The sequence below is a fragment of the Bombus fervidus genome, chromosome 13, assembly GCF_041682495.2.
Source record: "Bombus fervidus isolate BK054 chromosome 13, iyBomFerv1, whole genome shotgun sequence".
NCBI classification, from domain to species: Eukaryota; Metazoa; Arthropoda; class Insecta; order Hymenoptera; family Apidae; genus Bombus; species Bombus fervidus.
The window spans coordinates 1,370,305-1,393,413 of NC_091529.1; the positions used below are offsets into that span (position 1 = coordinate 1,370,305).

The 23,109-nt window shown below is 41.0% G+C and overlaps 1 protein-coding gene across 5 annotated transcripts in view; it reads left to right on the plus strand.

Annotated features, from left to right (window-relative positions):
• The window catches only part of Msi (RNA-binding protein musashi), a 120,970-nt gene that overhangs the window by 30,061 nt on the left and 67,800 nt on the right, over positions 1–23,109 (plus strand). For 2 of the 5 annotated variants that reach the window (XM_072015267.1, XM_072015261.1), the window contains exon 2: positions 773–838. The exons of 1 other annotated variant lie outside the window; for it this stretch is intronic. The gene's annotated coding sequence lies outside the window, so the exon portion shown is untranslated. 2 more of the 5 variants (XM_072015262.1, XM_072015263.1) reach the window with 2 other exon arrangements.

Below are 23,109 nucleotides of genomic sequence, written 5' to 3' on the forward strand. Positions count from 1 at the left end.
CCTGAGGTCGCGTTAGGAAACGTATAACGGTATATTCGATGATTTCCGGAAATATCTCGAATACGACGTAAAAAGATTGAAAACTATCTTTAACTTTCTTAATCGTCGTTACCGCGTTCTTAAATGTAGGAGCAACTACGTTAATCTTGAGATTACTGTGATTTTCCTGCGTCGAACTTTATCGAATTCAGATTTTTTAATTTTATTCCCAGATGAATCACCTTTTCCTACATCTGTCAAAATGATACACTGTCGTAATTAAGTGCCCAAGAAATACTCTCGATGTTCAGCAAAAAAGGTTTATTTAACAATTAACAGTCAACAATCAACAGTCAACGATCAACAATCAACGATCAACAATCAACAATCATGCTTCTCGAACGTGTTTGCTTCGCTGTTACGCTAGATTCTTCGCACTTCGCTGTTCGAAATGGAATGAATCTTTTGTTCAAAACCAAACGGCTTCTTTTCTTTGTTGCCCCTCGATATCCCCACTACGCACGCGTTTGTTAGACGTCCGCAACGGTTGCCGCGTATGCATTCTTCCGAATATTCGGCGGAAGAACCGTAGGGATATCGATGGTACATTAGGCATGTCAGCCTTACGCTTTAATGGTATAGCACTTTGTGTCGCGAAGCCGTCGAACATAACTATTACGCGACGAATATAATCTTTTTTTATGAACGTAATATTCTTCCGTACGACTTTTGTACTTCTTTGACGTATAATTGTTAAAATGATTGGAAGAATCTTGATTTACCTCTGTTTCAGACAAGGCAGGAACATCCTGTATAGCTGTCTCTTTTCTCGGTTTGATCGTAGATGTAATCTTCGCTGGTAAGCTACTTCTCTTTAAATTTCATTTATCTTATTTAGAAAGTACAAACGAAGCGTGTAGGTACTTTGTTCGCGAAAACTTTCATTGTGGACTGTAAAACCATCGAAGACACAGGATAACAAGCGGGGAAACATTTGTGGAGTTCGCGTTTTTTTCAGAAAAATTTACGGACCATCGAGAATTATGCTTTGGGAAAGTTGAGCGGTCCGGAGGATCGCGACGGTTAAAAATTAAATGAAAGGCGAACTGAAACAAAACGTGTGACTGTAAATGAACCGAGGAACCGGAATGACTTTCTATTTCGTTTAGAGAGAGCGTGCAGCGAACCGACAAGAAAAGATAAATAGATGCATAAGTTGAAAAGAACAGGTCGGGAAGAGAGGATGTCCGTAGGCACGTGCATCAACCGACAGAAAAAACATCCATGTGCTTTTCACGAGATCTTCCGTCGTAGTTTTTGGTCCTTTACAGCTTCAATTCTCTGTGTATACATACCTGCAACGGCAGTCAGGTCGTAAAGGGTCGCGAATTGAGTGCACCTGTTGCGACTAGTTGCAGCCAACCTACACATGTAATGGGAAACAGGGTGGCAACGTTGTTTCGAGGAGCAACCACAGTTTCCTTTTCGTTTTCGTTTTCATTTTCGTTTTCTTGCATATTATCACGTTAGTTGATAGCTTGTGGGAATTTATAGTAATAAGAGAGAGATAGAGTACAAACTATTATATATGGTTAGTTGATTATAAATATTTATACATTTATAACCAATTTAAAGAGCTATAGATTTACATATATGTATAACGTATATATAATTCGTCATAATATTTGATAGGTGAATTGAATCTCTATTTAGCGTACCACGGTATTAAAATCAGCCATATATAGAACAGTTCTCAAATTTCGCCACCGTTAATCGAAATAGATTACCTTAGCTTTGGTACGAGAATTAGGATTGCCTGTATTTATGCTCACCTAGCGATTACATAGTTACAATATTCATGAGAAATGAGCACAGATTAGTGTGTATTATTTATTCATAAACTACCGTATTCTATTTCCATCCCCCAAGAAGATAAAAACTCGCTGCAATAAATAAATCCCTCGATTTCGATCGAATTAATTACAAAAAAGACAGTGACGAAATAACAGGGTTGGATCGACGAAAATCGCCTCGATAGATTCCCATAGCTGGCAACAAAAGTTCCGCTCCCCAGGGGATTCTCACCACTGCAGCGTTCGCCGACTCGATTTTTCATAGAGCGCTTTTTCAGTTTATAAGTGCGTTTAGTCATCGAGCGAACAGATAAGCCTTTTACCATGCACGCAAACAGGGCAGGAACGTTTTGAACGCACCGAGTAGAAACGTTTTGTTGGAATTGAACGCGGCGTTATTGGCTGGAAGCTTGATAAGCGAGAGGCATCCTCGGAGCTTGCCACCACGAAAATCCATCGGCGATAAAAACTTAATCGTAAATGATCGTGAATCCGGGATACAGACTCATAGACGAGAGCAGAGGAAAAATCATTCCCGATGCAAATTGCTCGATCGAGTTCGATTTGTCCCGATCGTCTACCGCCATCCTGCTATGTATCGATTCGAATCAACTTTTTTAGTTTAGCATAAATTGCATTTTGATCCGGCAACAGCAACATTGTTGTTGTATTTCTTGGAATAGATTAGGATAGATCTAACTCAGTTTACGTTTCTAAAAAACGGCGTGTTATACTTGTTATACTATAATTCTTGCAGCAATTTAAACGAATTTCTGCTTCGTCCATGTATCGCATTATGATATTTTAATAGCCATCCTAATATTTATGAACTAAAGTATACTTATGTAAGATGACTCTCTCGGCAGTTGAAATTTCCAGTAGATAAAAATCGTAAAGAGTATCGATCGACGAAAGGAAATTGTTGGATCTGCCAGTAAAACTTCCTTGACTCGATATCGTGTCCAACTGCGGTCGTTGTCTGGCCATTAGCGAGCACCGGGCTTTTTCTCCTTTTTGTCGCTTCTGTTGGTCGTTTTTACGCCGACATGACACCACCAGTTCGGAAGCTCATAAGGTTTCTTGCTCGTTTCTGTCGACATTTCGTGCTGCTGAGCTAACGATTTCTCCCGGATGAAAATACGCTCCGATCTTTCCAACGAGTATGCACCGAGCGGAACCTTCCCGAATCGTGGCTAAATCGATCAGTTTTTTTGCCAATCCTATTTCGTATTACGGGCTACGGTTCTGGCTATTTGCTGGCTAGAATCATTCGCAGTAAATAAGAAAGTGGCGGTAATGTTGCGAATCGCTTGTTCGCAAGGTCGCGATAAAGCACGCGAATTCCTCGTTCTTCAGTTCGTCTGTTGGCTCGCGCAGCCAACACGATGGCTGATCATTTATTAAAAGCTCGTTCGCGAGTCTACCGCGCGTGGAATCACGGACTATGGTCTTTCTGCCAACGGTAGTCGCCACTATTATTAGCGTCCACGTGCATGACAATGAGACGAGGCGCGTTCCTTTTAAGCTTGGGATGGTCATTCTCCGAGCGATTCCGCTTCGATTTTACGTACAGTGGCTTTCGAACTTATTTCAACGCCTGTAGAAACTTTTTCGATTGTATCGGGTGTTTATATAATTTTCCGTGTCTCAAATTTTTCTACATAAATTGCAGAGATGTAATCGATAAGTGAAAATGAGAAAGAACCGTTACATGATGTTTCGCAATAAACGTTTTATTGGAAAGTTATGAGCAAATATTGAACGTAACACGGAATACGTGTAAACCAATTCATCGTTAAATTAACAGCAGCGTAGTACTTGTATACATAATAAATTGACTGTAGTATAGCGCGATGCAACTTAGTTGCTCGCTGATATTCAACAAAATTCTCAAAGGACTCGAAATATAATAAATTCCATATTACATCGATGTCGAACCTGGATCAACGTATCATTGTGATATTATGAAATGAAAATTTAAGCACTTCCGCGATTGCTTACGGTACAAATAGAATAAAATAAATTAACTACGACAAACCTTTCATATTCTGTAATAAACAGTCCATATTTCAATCTGCGCTTAATATTTATTTATAATAAGTTGTAATAAAATAATTGCAACAGAACGTCGTATACTCTTTTTCCTTGAAGAATTGAAAATACTAATGGAAACGCGCTTGAAGAGGAAAGAGAAGATTCTGTTTTATGATTTCGCGATTGCAGTGAATAAGTGCAAATAAGATGCGAAAAGAAATTCCGCGTGAAATAACGTATCTACATTCGGTTGTGTTTGCCTGATTCGAAGCCACAAACTCTCCAACTCCAAAGCCGATATAAATCGCGTACGTGTGGTGAAATTAGATTACAGCCGTGACTCTAAAGTTGGCCGAATTCCGTACTAGCGAATCGAATTCGAACTAGTAACAAATGATTTTCGGCTAGGACGCGGATCGAAGAATTTTTGATGTTCCATAGAAACGAGAATAGACGTACGCCACGCTGCGAGGTCGATTAACTAATACGCTTATCTTCTTACCTGATGATTTATTAATCTCACGTCACATCTCGATAAATCGTTCCATTCGAAACCATCCCATGTTGTATATATAAAACCTAACCCTACGTATAACGCTTTTACATTTCGACTTCAGGTAAAAATATTTATTTACTTTGCATTCTTTTCGTACACGATTAATTGCGTTCCGCGAAACTTGGTTTAATTTCGTTTTAACTCTCAGGTATAAAAGTATCGATGAAATTACTAATTGCGAGTGAGTTCGAGTTAAATTTAACCTGAACTATTTAATTTTAAATCACCAATTCTATATATTTAGGTGATAAATTCCATTGATTGCCTTTATCATATAAAATATAGAATGCAAGTTGATTCACTCGATATCTGGATGGAGGAAAACGCGAAGCGATATTTATACAACGCGTGTCGTTTTGTTTGATGTACCCACAGATACGCTGAATGTCTTTTAACTGATGCGTTTATTTCGTACTAGGTGCTCGGTTGCGTGAACTGGTTTATCGATCCGTTATCGAATGTCAATAAGTAGAGTGATTTATGCACGGGTGTCAGACAACATTTGCGATTGCATTTGCATCGCTTCATCAACAGGACGAAAAGAGGGGTGCGATCTGCAAATTAATAGTTTATCCAGTTAATTAGACTTTGTGATCGATTTGTTTCTTTAATATTTATCGTACCAAGTTTTTCGTAAAGTCTGTTGTTTTCTATGAATCTCGGAATGAACGGATCTGCTAATTTTATTACAAGGTTATAAAATTGTTCCAAGGTACATCTTTTTTCTACGATTTTACCCGGAAAATGATCGTACCTTTACGGTTTTATCGTTGACGATAATATTCCAGAGAACATATCGTTATCTCGTCCGTTTTCCCTACCGGTTTACTAGTTTCCCGAGATGTTCTGGAATCATAGCGAATCAATACCAACGGAATGTTCCACCCACGTTCAAGCAGCGCGCGCTGGAATGCAATATCTCACTGTTGCGTTATATTAAATAAGTTAAATTACACCCGTTAACAAGCCGATTGCCCGCAAATTAATGTCATCGCGTTCGATGCATCTATCCAACCGTTCTTTGGGGCAAACATCGTTACGCCGCTTTCCATTGATACCCATTTTCCGATTAATTAATAATAATTTTGCAAGATTTCAGCCACATTTCCGTTCAATTCTTTCCAGCGATTTTTAAATCTATTTCGTACTTTTGGCGGACGAGGTAGGGAACTTACGAACTGAAGCTTTAAACAAATACATTGATCGATCTAATTACACCTAGGACTATACGCGTGTTCTGAACGCGTGTTCAGTTAGCAAACTCTATTCATAACTTGATATCTCGAACTGCTGCTTACAATCTTCAATTAAAATCACGCTGTGTTAACCCTTTATTATTTTATACCCTGTAGTAATGATTTTCTCTAGTAAAAGTTCACTTGTATCTTTGCAAGAAAAATTAGCCCGAACAGCGAGCCGATGTTTCTATTTGCTAACGAAAACTATTAGGAGCTATTTTAAGGCACTAATCTTGATATTGGTAAAATACGATATAAATTAACAAAGACGAACGTAACTTGGGAAAACATTAATAGACATAATGACGTCCAATAAACAGGTAGTTCAGAGTCATGACGTTATGCTTTTCAAACGTTTACCGCTCCTTTGATCCTCTCTCTCCGTTTCGATGATCCAAATACGTGTACTTTCAGGCCTGACTAATTTTACAAGCTCGTTATACGTATCTCTTGCACTAAGCGTATTGTAGCAAAAGACGTTACACAGTTGCGCGTGTCGGCGAATTGCAATCGATCGAGTATCGATCGTGCAGCGATAAAAAAGCTACTCTTAGACTTGGCTGAAAACATTAACCGCAGCTAACGCGTTACTCGACGAGTAAAGACTGCCACCGCGCACTCTGCTGTGTATCGACTCGCGGTATGGTCCGATTAACGTGACGGTGCATCCTTCCCATAAATACACACCGACACCAGGATGGTTAGCGAGACACCGATGCGGTCGCCTTAAATTTGCCAACTAACGTTACCTTAAATTTTCCCGTCTCCCGGGAGCTTAGAGTGCTGGTCTACATCGTGTTTCTTGTTTATCGAATGGCCCGTTTGCCGCGACGATTAATTCGTTGGCTCGTGTCGCGGTTTTGTACCACGGAACGTGCCGATATTCTACGAGCTTCGAGCAGAAGCTTTTCTCCACTTCGTGCCGCCACGCTTCGTCTTTTTCGCGTTCTTTCATTTTTAATGCTGTGTTTTAATCGTTATCCATAATCGTTGGCTATCCGTAACTTTACGTTTGTTTATTTTCAATGTCGGATTTTAATTGCGTGTAAATTAAAGATCCTATTTCGCAACAGCGCGAGCTTGGGCTGAAAATTTCTATTGAAAAACGGTTTATAAGATACTTAAAGTATACTTCACGTTACAGCGTGGATATACAACGTGGCTTTAATTGTAGCGCGATGCGCTTTATACGATCGATTCTCGGTAACCAAGCCGTTTGCTGCGTCAGCAGCTCCATTGAGTCGTCGGATAAATAGCAATGTTTCTGTCACTTTTACGAAACATCAGCGTATTTTCAGAAATAAAATGTCGCAAATGTATGTACGTGTTTGTCGAATTAAAATAGTTAATTCAAATTCTAACTCGTTGCATCGTTATGTAGAGGATGTGCATAAACTCGTTGCGAATACGCGTGCATTGATTAAAGTCACATTGAATTTTGTTTAGCGGCAACTACATTGTTATCGCGTTTGCTCGTTACAAGTACACGATCCAAAGTTTAATCTAAATCCTACTTAGGCCCCGTTCGCGTAAATACACCGGTCGTCTCGTAATCAGCACGGAGTTGAATAATATCTTTCGAACAATACGCTGCGAAAGCGACTAATGCGCCAAACAAACTTTGCTCGCACGCGTTAAATTCGAAATATGCGCCTCGCTGAAACGACAGTCGATAGAAAACACCTGAAGTTTTCAAAGAAAGTTTATATATCCGATTGATTCCACGAAAGAGAAATTGATTCTCCCGCCATCCTATTCAACGACAGTATACTATTTTTATCGTATTATATTCACTTTCACGTAGAGTCACTAGGTATTCCATAATCTGCGGTTTAGTATTATGACTTATGTATTTTTTACTTATTACTTTGCTCGTAACGTTGCATAACAGAATTGTTGGTTAAAACCATGATAACTCTCGACGTGACGCTATCGCCATACGTGTTAACTATTAGCGCGTGATATACATATTTATTTAAGTATTTTTCCCATTACCTTACTAATATCCAAAGTTATCGAGTCTTCTTACAAACATAACCCAAATACCGACGCGCAATTTACTAAACTCCAACGTTGACAAGCAATTAAATCCAACAGAAGATCGACGACGTTAGTTGCACCGTTTAGAAATTCATTGTGCCGCTACCGTGGCCGAACGACAACACGCGAGAAACAAATTACTCAGAACGAGCTCGACCCGAAACGAAACTGTCGCAGGACAGGTGTGAATCAATGGATGAAAAATAAAAGAGGGAAGAGCTTTCGTCGCTAGCGAGAGGGTTGCTCGATTATATCGTCCTCGAGGACGCAGCGTGGTATGTGCAAGTGGTTCGCGCGGTCCGACGGCCGGTCCGATCAGCGTGACACGGTGCATCGTCTGCGTAAATAGACGTCGAGGTGGCCGGTGGCACCGGTGCCACCGGTTGCCACTTTGCGGGCAAAGCATGCACACGATCGCCGGACGCACGCGCACTCCTGTTATGTCGCTTTATAGACACCGAGCGAGTGGTGCACCCTCCTTCGCCCGTGCACCCTTCGTTCGGCCGTCGATGTCGTTTCTAACCAGCCGAGTGGGGGTAGAGCTCTCCTCCGTGGACTATCCTCGAGGAGGATATCAAACTCAGTCGCAAAGCGTACGCTCGCGCGCGTGTTCGTTCGTGCGTCTTCGCCGAGAAATCGCTGCTCGCCGCGTGACTCCAATCATTCTGAATACAACGCGGTTTCCTCGATTGCAAACTTCGATCTCCCGAACGGGAGATCCGTGCGTTCCTTCAACCCTTCGAACGACCGATTTGATTTACTTATGTGAGTGATCGAGCAGGTGATCGAGGAAGTCGACTAATCAGTGACTTGTTGAACTTGCTGCAACGATATGAGGTGATTATCCGAGAGGTGTAAAGGGCGAAATGACATTTCATATGTTCGGAGGATTATTTAGAGGTTTCACGAGATACGGAGGTTTCCTACGTCCAGGCATATGACGTTTCGTTGTTTGAGATGTGTTTGAGTCAAGGCATACGTAATTCGTTTCGAGACGTGCGAATAGAATACGCGTTAACGTCTCTGGTTGCTTCGTCGATAAATCGTACAGTATCGCACACGTTTTGACCATAATTTCTGTCTATCGCAAATCTGGAATAGAAGACGGAAGATCTGCATGATTTATATCTATCTGTGAGAGAAACGTGAATCACCAATCTTTTATATATAAAGGTAGAAAAATAAGAAAGATTGGCGTAGGTGTTGTGCTTTGAGCTACCGATAGATCTCCGAGCGGTTTCGTCCTTCACCCGGAAAAGGAAATTGAAGACCATCGGAGTACGGTTTGGTGCCAGAATCAATAATTCCGGCGGCAGGCGAAGGCGGAACACGCGAAATATTCTGGCAAAGTCGCGACGAATGACGGCGATCCGTTGTCCCCGTGATCAGAAGCCGTGAATCAATCCGTACACGCACGCATCAAGCGACCTAAATCCGCGTGAATTAGTCGCTCGATGTCGGAAGTGGCGAATAGTCCGGGTAATCGATAATCCGCCGCGAATCGCTCCAGCAAAACTTTTCTCCGTCGGAGAAAAACCGATACCAGTCGTTTTTGCTTTGATATACCCGCTTGGAAAACCTGCTTTTTTTCGTTTTTATCAGCCGCTTCGCGAAGATCGTGAACTTTATGCTAAAACGTGTCTCTGATCGAGTGGATTCGCCGCCGATCGATCACGAATTTTCGACGTCGCGAGTTATTAGGTTGTTGCATACGAAACGATCGATTTCACAAACGCGTGAAGATTTCAGGCTATACTAAAGTGACTAAAAGTGCTATTGAATAATGTTTATTGGATGCCGATGTAAAGCTTGAAGCTCGAGAGACGAGACGTAATCAGTGTTTTGTCGATCGTCTTATTATCAAAAGGGAGATTATGTACATATCTGAGCGAATCGTGATTCCACATCGAATTGGAGTACCTGCACAGTTTTAAATCTCGACTCCAACGGAATAAAAGTCATATTAAGAAAAGATACAATCTGCTGTTAACGCCGAGTGCTCATTAAATTAACAAAACCTGAAGCCGCGTTAACGTGTATTTGATTTTAATGCTGTGCCGAATTGATAGATACAATTTGTTGATTCCATTAGAAGATCGGTATTGCTCGGTATAAATCGGTAGTCATTGAGTTGAAAGGGCTAGCGCAGTAATTTTAGATCGAGAAATAGAAACAGAAAAATGAATCGAAATTTGATCAAGGATGATTAAGATATCGAGATATTGAAAGATATTGGTCTTAATGATCGTAATTTTGTCTTACAACAGCCAAAATATATCGGCTCTGTCAAATCATAATTCGATTATCGTCATTTTCAAGAAAACTACGAAAGGTTTCAACCGTTTCACCTAAATCTAATAATCTGATAAAAGCGTACCTCAAAACTGTTGCATCCATCAAAAATACCACGTTGCGCGTGTCAAACTGCCCACTTCCCTGTGCTTCCCTCGCAAACATACAAAGTTAACTCGATAAAAACTTTGTTACATTCCGTGCAAGTAACTCGATCGATAATATCCATTACGTTGTTTACGAAAACGAACAATCGGTTTAAAGCCAGATACCCAATTGAAATTTCTTACGTATGTGGCTCGCAAGAAGCGTCGTAGTCGTTTAACAATGCGTTTCGGTCGTGTGCATTGAACGTTGCACTATGGAATCTCGCGTAACGTTTCGTTGGCCTTCGATTTCTCGTTACTTTTGCAAATCGTTTAGTCAGCCGTTTTTCATTCTCCGTTCTGTCTTTCGTTCACGTGAAATAAAACGTCGACAGAGAGCGAGAAGGATAGACGGAGAGGAATGCGAAACAGGTTACCGAACAATAGGGAAAATTTTATCTCCGCTCCGTACGAAAAGTTGGCGGTTTTGTTTTCCTGGCTTTCTATCGGCGATCCGGCCGGTTAATTTGCAATTATCGATTGAGCGGCTTTCGTCGGGATCCGAAAGCGTGTAAAGGCCGTCGAAACGTCGAACACGCTATCCGAGAGCAGTTTTATCCGAGCGAATTGGGTCACCGGTATCGTATTGCCAAAAGTTGATCGAGTCGAACTCTTCCGTTCCACCCATTCATCCTATCGTTACGTCAGGAGCGAGTCTCCTAGGTAATGTCAGAAAACACCTATCGAGCCTGTTTTATCGTTAGACCGGTTAGACAACCGAACGTAACTTCCTCGTCCATGTTTCCGAGCAGTGAAATTAAAAAATTCGCGTAAATGGAGTTCATCGCTGTAGCTTTCGAGAGGTTACAGTCACAATTTTTTATTACAAATCTCGAGAGTTTATAGTTTAGCACGTACGGCGTACGAGTGTCACGTACGCAGATAAAAGGATTTAAAAAAATGCGGGTAAATTATGAAAAAAATCGAATTTTTAAAGTATATAACACGAGGAAGTACAAATATAATTTTTGAAGAACACGATGTCACCTGTCTGTGTTGCTATACCCAGTGACATAACCCGAGATAACGATGAATGTGTTCCACGTGATAAACCTTGAACTCGAATCGTTGAAGACCATCGACGTCTCGCTGTCTTAACGACTTGTTCTCACGTAAACTAATCTAAAGCTGTCTAATTTATTAGATTACGAATCCGATCGAGAATCGTATATTTTTCGACAACTTTTGCTTGAAACGTATTGCTCGAAAGAATGGCGCAGCAGATTTATACGTGGCAAGTACTAGGCGCGTCTCAGAGATAAAGCGCCCTAAACACTTTCAGAAGAAGTTTGGAAAACGTAAATATACCATTTTACTGGTTGCGTTATGACGCTGTTAAAATTTACGCCTGCTTGATTTAAGCCGCGCCCATACGAAACCGTTCAAGTAATTTACCCGAGAATTCGCGTTTCACGAGCATATGGATGGCTTCTTCGCGCGTCTACCTTTGCTCTATTACGTAAATATCGGATCACGTTGATACTATTTTCATGGTCTGTAGGTTATCTCACAATTTTCTAATTAAATATTGTAAATCTGGGTCGGCCAATGCAGATTAAGAGAATAATAATACAAATTGCATAATAGGAAGTTTAATTAAATGATCAAATAGTGGTGGGTTATTTTAGCGCGAACTTTTGTCCGACGAAGGAGAAAGAATTTCATAGTCAGTGGAGCGATCGTCGGTGGACGTCAGCGGGGAACAGTGGTTCCCTATTTAGAATTTCATTTTGATCGTTTAATATTCCACGCTATGCGCAGTATGCCGGTGTTTGCGGCACCCTCGTGCCACGGGGTGTTTTCCGCGCAATCTTGCCATCTACTCTTGGCGCAACATCGTCATCCTTCAACTTTGCGAAACTTCCATTGCAAGCGTGTCTTCTCGTAGCTCTGTTGGCCGTTTCCTTGATGGAAGACACAGTGTCGAAGAGTTTGTGGTATCTTCATCCTTTCGCGCTTCGTGTTTCGCATACGCAACATTCTACATCGTATAAGTTGTTATTCGCTAAAAGATAAATATGTTTGTTAATACGTATAATTGGTCTCAGATCTCGTACGACGATAACCAGCTTTCTTCGCGTAAATTTCGTTTATAGTGGAATTTTTAATTATCTGTCCTGTGTTCAACGCGCTTTCGTACCGCACAAATTCTTTTGCCTGCAATTGCAGCACATTTCACCGTGAACTCATTCTTACTCTCGCGCGTCAACACAAAAATCTTTTTCTTTCGTGCAACGTTCAAATCGATCCTTCCTTCATCGAGTCCGCATTCTTTCTTTCGCGTTGTCGAAAGATTCGCGGAACAGGCGTAGCCTTTTTCGTCGGTATCAACGACTAATTATTCCTCGTCAACCCTGGGGCGAAGGGAAACAACTAGGTTCCTCGATTTACGAAATCGTCTATTTCAAACCTGATCGGTGGTTCATCGAACTAGAGAATAGACTAAATCAGATGCTGGCTAAATCCGTAGCGTTTGGCGACTTTGGCCGCAACTTCAAAGCATCTTCTTGCGTCGGACATTGTCTAGAAAATTGTTATTTCCCACTCGAGAAACCATTTCAATCGTGTCAAGGTATCCGAGCCAGAAATGTCCTTCGCGTAGAAATCATTATTAATTTCGACGAGATTATTGAAACAGGGTATGAACGTGCGTGGAACGCGTGGGATTTACTCGGCCGTTTCGCCGTTTATTTCCAGCGTCATCTCAAACAAACAGACGGGCTCGCAATGATTCAATCAAGCGTGAACGCGCTCGCTCCGCCAATCCGACAGTTTTATTGTTCTGGGGCGAAGGTGGCTGAACATGAAACTTAATGGTTGCACTGTTCTTGGCGGGATACCCTTGCTAGGATCCGCGTTGATTAATGATCGAGTACTGCCATAAACGCTGATAGATTCGCCGCTATGCGTGCGAACCTCGCTCGTTACAGCTCCGGGAAAATGAGGAGGAATTCCTGCAAGTTGTATAAGCTGACATTTCCAAACAATACGATCACGATCGACGAATTTTCCATTCGACGAAATCGTTCTTGAACGTCACATTTTTTCTTCGTGTCGCGTTTCTCCTTGTCCGGATAGGATAGGCTTCGACAGGGGAAAGATCGTACAGTTTCGAGCATGGCTGAATTTACGGCGAGTGTTTCTGACGTTTGAGAAACTGGCGATAACTTGGGTGCACCGGGGATGATCTTCGTTACTGTTTTTTTAATCACAGAATTAACGAAGCTACGAGTATCGATTTCGTTGATTCTGTTTACTGGTCGACTTAACACGTTTCACGTGTACCACGTGCATCTCTATACCTTTAGGATGCAGAATCGAATGTTGGAAATGCGAAGTGACGAAAAATCACGGGACCGTAGAAAAAATGTTTCACGATAACTCGTATGAAACAAACGTTATGTAAAATTTAACGATGCAAAGACAGGTATTGTGGACAACGAATATATGCAGTGAATGTTTATGAATATATGAATGAACGTTACATATTTAAAGGGAATTAAAAGGTGCAGAAGTGCAAAGAAAACTCACACAAAGCTGTATAAAATATGGATCCCCGTAATATTCGATGGATGCGATTAAAATCTCTGCCCACGTTCTGTTTCTTTGGTCGGATTCGCAGAAATATGAATTTGCGTATACGTCCGCAGCTGTAGGTGAAAATCGAATGTATAGCGGTCTAATAAAAGAACTTTAAAGGAGTAAAATGTATTTTTGTGTATAGAAATAGTACGGAAGTTATAATCCTCCAAGCGGTGAACGTGTTAATCGAAAATCGACGTGGGATTGGAGAGCCGCGTTTTTCCTAAAACGAGCATCGCCCTCCACGCTATGTTTAGTATTATAGAAACGGGCATACGAGGCGAATCGGACCTGTGTCTCCTTGCTAAACCGCGTCAGCTGGCTAAACTTGGAACTTAGACTTTCGTCTGGCTTCCGTTGAACGGCGCTCGGTGTACTCGACCATTTTTGTTTTACAGTTTATGTAATCCTTAAAGCGAACATCGCTTTCAATATTTTTAGAATCGCACTTTTCTTTCGACGCCTCGGTCTGGCGCACTCGGTCACCCGTCAATCTTCCATTTTCGATTCAAATCGTAAGAAACTGAATCACCGTTTCACGCGTTGCTCTTCATTTTATTTGCGAGATATTTATCGTAACGTTGATCGATTCTCCATTTGCACGATACACTTTGCACATCATTCCGTTATTAAAACGTCACATTTTCGACGCTTGGTTTTTGAGAAGATCAAGTTTAAAGTTCAACGGATGCTATACGCGTAATCGTACGTGTAATCGCGTTATGCGTTATTGACTCTTAAAACGCGTGTATTTACTCATACTGGAGACAGGTGCTAAATAGTTGCACCGAGCGTCTATTCTTCACCCAGTCTTCGCACATAGTTCACTGCATCTCGAAATATTCTGTATATGCTATTCTTGTCCTCCATTATGTTCTTAAACGTCTCTATGCGCAGTTTGTTTCTTCGTTTAGAACGTCGCGTCGAGGAGAATGGGAACGTCGATCGATGAAGAAAGTTGCGGTTCCTTTCGATTTTTATTTAAAGTAATCGCTAGACTGGCGTGCCAGTGGCAACGACGATGAAAATTATAGGGCCAGAAAGACAAAGGGAAGGCCGGCGATTCCGTGGGGACAGCTAGGAGGCTGGAGATACGAAGGCCGAAACGGAAAACGTGCAGAAAGTCTGTGTTACACAGCCGGAGAAAAAGAGAGAAAAGAACGAAACTCTTCGGCTGCGTAGCTTTCTCATTATCGCGATTGTTCCACGATGGGTACCGGTCGACAATAGGCGACACAGTTTTTTCGTCGTTGAAGAAAGAACCGTGCTGTCTCTCCTTTTCTTTCTTCTCTTGGCTGCCCTGTCTCTTTCCTCGTCTCCATTTCTCTCTCTCTCTCTCTCTCTCTCTCTCTCTCTCTCATTTTGTTTTTTTCTCCTTCCAGGCTCGTCTTGAGTTGCAATAGTTTCCATTGTACCAGTACGTAGCTAGAAACAGATCTACAAACCGTCAATAGTAGGTCATCGGCTGGTTGTTGGTACACGCGCTTATTTACTTCTTCTCTCTCTCTCTCTCTCTCTCTTTTTTCTCTGATGTTCCTTTCCAAGCTCTGTTTCTCATTTTTCAGCTCAAGACGGTTTACGAATCTAGATACAGAGAATAATTAAGATCGTGGTTAAATGAGAAAAAGGTAACAGTATAAAACATTAATCGCGCCTCTGGTATCAAATATCGCGCTCCATGTACCAATTTTTAGATTAAGCTAACTCCGAGCTCGAAATCTTGGAGGTTTCGAGGTTTCCTCAGAGAGTCAGTTGATAAAACAACTGATCCCCCTGGTGTTCTTCGTGTATAATCGTGTTCTTCCTGTATAATCATGTAGTCTGTGTTTGTTCAGTACTCGTTACCGAAATAATTCGGAAGTAAGTTACTCGTGTCGCGGCGTATCAACTTTCCATGTTTCCTCTTTTGTTTTACAACGAAAACCTTTTCACGCTTCCTTTCTCCGCTTCGGATTAACCTTTATACTCAGGTCGAGAATTCGCTTGGATTACAATGAACGTGCGGTAACAGGAAAAAACAACATAATTTCATTCCGGTGATAAAAGTACGACGCGTTCGCAGTTAGCTGAAAGCAGCTCCAACCTTCTCATTTCGCCTTTCATTTCGCTTGCTCGCTGGTGCTGAGAGTCTCGCAATTATACTTTGCAAATCTGCGATAAAATAGATTGCGAATGTGAATGTTAAAAAAAAAGAGGGAGGAAAGAAATACTCTTTGGGAATCCGGTTATCGCGTAAATCGAACAAATCTGTCGCTCTTTTTACCTGAGCGAGTTTGGCTTTGTATAGGTAATAAACGAACAAATTTTCCCAAACAGAAAGTTGTCATTTCGAATTTTTTTATTATGTATATAAATTTTGAAATTCTGGAAACAGAGGGAAGCAAGTCCTTCTGCCAACTTGTATGAAAATGATGAAGATATAACAAATTTTTACGACAGAGAATGTTCCTATAAAATGTAAAGAGAAAAAGTAACGAAATAGTGGCGACAACACGATCGACTAACACGTGAAAAGGAGCGAAAGTCTGAATTAAAATCATAGAGGGGGAAGACGATAGAGAACGGCGCCTCTGTAGAGGAAAAGATAATGGGGATGCAAGGTACATGCAAGGAAAATTATGTCGCGGAAATGTCGAGAATCTGTCTTGCTCGGTTCCCGTCGGTGAACCTGAAAAACAGCCGTCGAGGAGGTCGAGGAGATTCGCGGAGACACAACGACGTCAACGAGTGAGGAGACAAGATGAAAGGGATGAAATGGTCTCGTGACGCAATCAGTGGCGTAACTCGCTCAACGAAAAAGTCCTTTCGTTGCGAAAATCCCATTCTTTATTCTTTAGAAAATTTTTCGTAGAACACGGGCGGTATGTCTCTGACCAGCAAAAAGTTTACCCGATTCTTTTTACGCGGTAACAAAATTGGAACGCAACCGGAAGCTATAAATGATCCATAGACGAAAGAATATTTAGCGTGCGGAGCAGATGGCGTTACTACTTTCCAGTGATACAGGTCAACGCTAGGTCGACAGATCGCCAAGTTTCTATGGACATAAAAAAAAAGTGAAACAGAGATTAGAAATGGTAAACGTTTTCTCCTTTAATTTAATTGATTAAAATTGTTGACCCATTAATTGTAATTGCATCAGCCTTTTGTGTGGGTTATTTGTTAGAGATGCAAAGGAATACAAAGTTACGATTATAGATTATTATGCAATCTTAGAACATCCTGGGTAATATAACGGTCCTTGTATGGATTTATGGCTTCGCATAAAGTCGATGAATTTGACGAGGAAATTGGAAGAAATCGATAATCGAAAAATTGGATTGGCGACGATACGCCACTGCAAGTTGCGGCGGATTCGATTTATCTTTAGCTGACGTCTTTATCTCGGCGCAAAACAGTCCAGGTTTTTCACAGACTCGTGTTTCCACTATTTTCGATCTTCCATCCCCTTCCTCGTCCTCAGTCGCAGCCGTGCATCCCCTTGAAGACAGCAAATGGCACACGGCGCATGCAACACGATCTCTTTGTTGGCGAAGAATGAAAAAGTCTGGCGTGTATTGCTCCACCGAGCGGTTCGTGACTACACAAGGTACATTAAAAGATTTTCATCGGGGATTTCTGTGCTACCGTGCACATTCCCCGACGTCGACGAACAAAAAAAAGAAAAACATTTCTGTGGAATTCCTGCGTGTTCGTCTGCGGTTTCATCATCAGAAGCAAAGTAATTACACATCTTGTTTTCTTGCACCGCGATTGATCCAACCTGACGATGGAACAGGATCGTTCGTCGAAACAACGAAGATTATTTTCATTCTTATTTCTATCTGGTTTATCGTACAATGGCTACGAATCCTTATTTGCGTACAGTTGTATTTACTGTTTATTGTAACATCTGCACATTAATCAATAGCATGCAACTATATTAAATTTCCTATTATTTGGTAGGATTTTCATACGAATGGTGGGGATTCGCTTCATTAGATTAGATCAAGAGTAAATGAGAGTACTTTTTATTAAGCCATTATAAGTGAAAGGTAAATTTTAAGTATGGTTCTTTCAAAGATCGATCCAAGGATTTCCCGGTATCATCGTACCAAGGGATTAAATATTTGGCCAAGGTTCAAATTGCAGGGTCTAATTTGGCCGAGATCGGACCGTCCACGATCCCTCGTGACGTTTTCTTTCGTGTATTCCTTATAAACGGACACTTTCGATAAATTATACCGGGATACTCGGACGAGCGGGCGTTCCACCAATCTTGGAACAAACTTTGCTCGTTTTTCCGAAAGAAAACTTGGCTTTCAAGAAGCCAAGATACATCGCGAGTACGCAATGCAGAGTAGAGTTTTAAATCTTGTAAAATCATCGATGCCGAACTAGAAATATCGTTCTTCCGTATGAAATAACATTAAATCATCTCGAAGGAAAGTACGTAAATTTCGACTATTTTTCTCGATGGCTGTATAGATAAAATTCAGATCTAAAAACTGCTCGTTTTATAAAAATAAGAGAAAGACACCACTCTCTGACCTTCTCCTTTTTTTTCTTTCTTTTTTTTAAAAAAAAAGAAAAAGTAAGGACTCATTGACACAATTCAAAGTCTCGGCGTGTATGAAATTAAGTGGCACGTGAAAGCATACCAACGCTGGTTGGATGTCGGGGTCAAGAGATTAAAGCCTCGTGTATGCTACGCTACCTATGTGTGATACGTCGAATTAAGCTAAGCCACGCTCGAGCGTTTACGCCTGTTCGAACATCTTTCTTCTTTTCGGTCTTATCCGCGCGATAGAATATCTTCTGGAATTTAATTAGGCATTATACGTGCTCGAGAATTTGATAAGCGTTTACTTAGCCCGCTCGTTTTCTGGAATATGGCTAGTCCGCGTGGAAATGCGCATAAACTATGCTTCGAGGAGATAATTATTCTAGTTTCAGTCGAAATCCGGTCTCAAGGCTCCTTTCTACGGGACATTGCCCTATCTAAGTTTGCTCGCCAAATACAATGGCAGTGGGATTCGGCTGAATTCCTCCAGAACAAGTTCTTGCTTTCTCTGTGAAAGATTAACGTTAACCGTGCATACCGTACTCGGACTTTCGCGTAACAACCACGTTATCTGATGCTTCTTCTTCCAAGCAATTGCATATCGCTTTACCTTTACGATTTGTCACTATATCGCGAGATTGCAGTGTTATCAATCGTACGTGATTAATTCAATGACGTTTCGTAGCTTTGTTTCGAACCTCGAATTTTTATATTAGTTGTGGCCATGTACCGACATGCTGAATCAACTGAAACGTCGAAAGGTTTTTAGTTACCTAAAGACGTTGACACGGCTAAACGTAGTTATAGGTTTTTATAGTAACCTCGTTATGAACGAAGCGAAGAAAATCGTGATTTAGCGATGTAACGACGAAACTGCATTTCACGCGAGTAGAAATGAGGCACGATAATAATTAGTTAGGTAATAACGTCGCGTGCTGAACGAATGTTCTCCTATCTCGGCAAGTAATCGCGGATGTGCACCACATTCATTCGACGCGAACTATGATAATTCAGATGTTAATTAATGTCGAGTACTCATGGACACTGATTTCGTTCCATCTTCCAATTGCCTCGTCGTTTTCTGAAATTCCTAATTAAGTATCTGCTTCTCATTAGTATTCCAACAACTCCACTTAACGTGTACCCATTTACTGAAAATCTTAATCGTAGATACACTTTCTTCGCCCGTCAAAAACGCTCATATCTTTGTCTATATCGTGAAAATCAACGTGCTTCATACAATTATCTACATCGCCGGTGGATAAATGGAGGCTGTAAAGAATTGACGGAGAGCAAATTGGGTTATGGCGTAGTTACATTGTCATCCATAAAAGTCGACGAAGACGTTCGATACGGCAAAATCGCTGATAACGTTCTTAGCCTCGACATAAGTGCCATGTCAATTATTGGCTAGCTCGACCCGATAATATTTCCGACAAAAGTCAGCTAGAACGTTGTTCCGTTCCCTAACGTTTACCCGACATTCCGTAAGGATCGTTCACGTTAGTCGTTCACCTTTAACACGCTTCGACTGGACCAAAGCTGCGGGTTAAAGATCCTAATTTTTCCTTGCCAAGAAAGTAAACGTCTCTCCTTGTTCCTGCCTGAGTCTGCTTCGTTAGGATAATCGGTCTCTTTCCTCGGACTCGAGTAGAGAAAAGCGGTGACGTAACTGTAAAAGATAGGCTGACTCGTGGTATTTGTTTAAACATTTGTCACACGGAAAACATTTTTAAAACGAGGTAAATCTAAAAAATTGTTAAGATATTGTTAGAACGTTTGGGAATTGCTGCTTCGTTCGATATCATTAAACTAGCGTGGATAGAGGAAACCATATATTCGATGTTATAAATGGAAAAAATGAAACGTATCGCAATTGTAACGCGATCGTAAATTAAAGATTTAACCTTTCGATGCACATACTCGTGACATGGACAACTATGAAAGTTGGAAAGGAAATATCGATGGAAGCTAATAAGATTTACAGACAAAATCAAAGGAAACGTGGTACGCTTGGGAAATCCATTAAGATGTGTAACTTAATCGTTTTTCAGCTGGTTGACTCGGTGAAAGAGAAGGACTATATGGAAGACGTACAAGCGATATACCAGCCATGGCCAACGAGAAACCGTGCCCATTCTGGTTTGCCCACGTGCCTGTTTCGTTCGTTGACTTGTTTGATCGGTATTATCGGAAAAACAGTGTACTTCGTGATACGTTCTTATTCACAAGAACACGATTTATACGATATGTTATTGTAATCTATTTCATTACTTACAGGCAAGCGCATGATCCGCAAGATATTTTATTTATATGGAAATGAATATCATTACACTTTCGTATAAACTATTCCCAAAATTGCGATGAATATTCAGCCGCGTGGCGTTTCACGCAAAAACGGACTCAAAGTATGCATTGTACGAATGAAGTATAATTTCAGTAAAACGATATAATCCGTACGAACACTAGCAACATTTTTCAATAAGATCGCCGATAAGTTTTACGACTTAGACTCGCTATTACATATTAAATTGCGAAATTCTTCGGATCGGAACGGGTTAGCGAGCGAGCTGTAACCCGTGCTATACACACGTCGAGTTGCGTAAAACATCATGCGGTTGCTTCGTTTCGAAGTAGATATACGTTGATGTAAATAGTAAAGGGGATTTACGACTTCCTAGTCAAAGGCGATAGAGAAAGTGGACGCGATCCGCAAGTCGACGGCGCAACTTACCGTTTATAGTCACCAGCCGTACTCTCGATTCGTCTTAATGGCCATAACATCCACGACATATCGCCCTCTTCCGACATCGATCGCGTTCGCCTTACGACTTTCAGTCCTCGGAATTACCAATGAAACGTTCAAGCTTCCACTCGTATTAACTCTTCCGCTATGAGGCTTTCGGACCGTCAAATATTATTATCATAATTAACAGATGATGTAAATAGTTCATCCTGTACATCGAATTACATTAAATTAAAGAAAAGAAGAAAACAAGAAAGTTAATATAACACGCACTGATACGATACATATTGTATTAACAAAGGGAGTACACGAATAAATTTTGTATACAGGAGGAAGAAGGAACTTTGCATAGTGATAGATTTTCTCACCCTGTTTCCATATATACATAAATTATAGGAGCGGATACTCGATATTGTTGAAAATATTCATGAATCTTGATTAAAGATCATGGTAAATAATCATGGTAAAATAATCATGAGATCATATAATCGTTCGTTTAATTCTCTGTAATATAGACTTGTGTTTATTTTCATCTATATTTGACACGTTAGAATTAATCGTATAAAGTATTTCAATGTTCGTGCGTGTATCATTTTCCTACTATCGGAAACCGTGTCGTTGTGAATGCCAAAAATGCTTTCAGTTTCTAAAGCGCCATAGCGAGAACGATAACGGTAATAAAATGCGAGTGAAATTTCATTTCTTAGAACGAGCGAGTCTAGTTTTTATTCTGTCATTCGGTTTATTCCCTCGAACAAGTAACTGTAGACAGTTACTTGCGTTGGATGTTCGCGATGAAAAACGAAGGTAGACACGCAAACGTATACGTTCTGCGATAAAGTGAGTCATTGGTACAAATACGAAAGTGTGCAGAAGGCATATTTGGCTGTTTTGCTTTGTAAAAACAAGGAAATCCACGTTGAAAATATTTCCACTGTTTTAAAGCTATCCCTGGCACCGTGCCAATCTCGTTGACCACGGGATATCGGTAAAAACCAGATCGAACGTGAGTTGAAATCTGCTTGGTTTGTGTATCAAAGTCGAACGGGCTCAATGCGGAAATTTACTTATTCTCGCTTCTGTTTCCATACACTGTGAACTGGCTCTAGTGGCTCTAAATTTCAATCTTTCTAACGTTCTCTGTAAAATTTATTTCATTTGATCGACGAAAGCGGTGCAAGAGATTATTTAGAAATCTTTTTCATTCTGTATAGTTGAAAAGATTTTAGCGAAGAATACTTTTTAAATACTTTGTAGTACTTTATCGCTAAATTCGTTAAAAAGATACGTAATCCTACCTTTGCACGGTCGGTAGAAACTGCAAGATCATAATAGCGGGATTATCGTGTCATCGTGAAGAAGTCGGAAAAGAAGTAACACGCGTTGTGCTCTCGACGAAATTGATTCCGTAGAAAACTAAAGAAAGGAAGAAAAACAAGCCACTCGACGTTGTAACCTAGATTTTGAGTGCGCTACGCGAACCGGAAGACACAAGCACCCGCGAGATCCTCCCCACTCGAATACGATCGCAAGATCCTTTCCGGCTTTTCTGCTTCGCTTTTTGACCTTTTTTTCGTACGTGTTTCACCGTATTCAGCTCGGGAATTGCCGGACCGACTACTCTCTCTCTCTCTCTCTCTCTCTCTTTCTTCGGCGATCTTCTCAGGATTCTCCTTGCTCCTTTTTCCCATGTAAATTGTGCACCTAACCCGAGCCAGACAACCGTTCGTGTCTCGCGGAACTCCGCGCCGTTTCGCTTCTTCGACTCGCCAGTGAAATTCGTTCCGCATTTCTCGAATGCTTTTCTCACGCTGTTCGTTTATACTTTTGTGAATCCGACGATATATGTTTTCTATCTTATATGTTGAGAATTTATCTTAACGAAAGATTCAGGTTAACGCTTTTCGGTTAATGTTATCAAAGGCAATGCGCGAAAGTCGAGCGATGGCGAAGATCAGAATCGAAGAAAAACGCGAAAGAAAGGGTGGAATGGAATAGAAATCGGACGCACGGTCAGCGCGCTCTGTGAACTTTATTAACTCTCAGCTTTCTAATTGGATTACTCTCGAATTAATTGGCACGATTAAACGGTCAAACTCG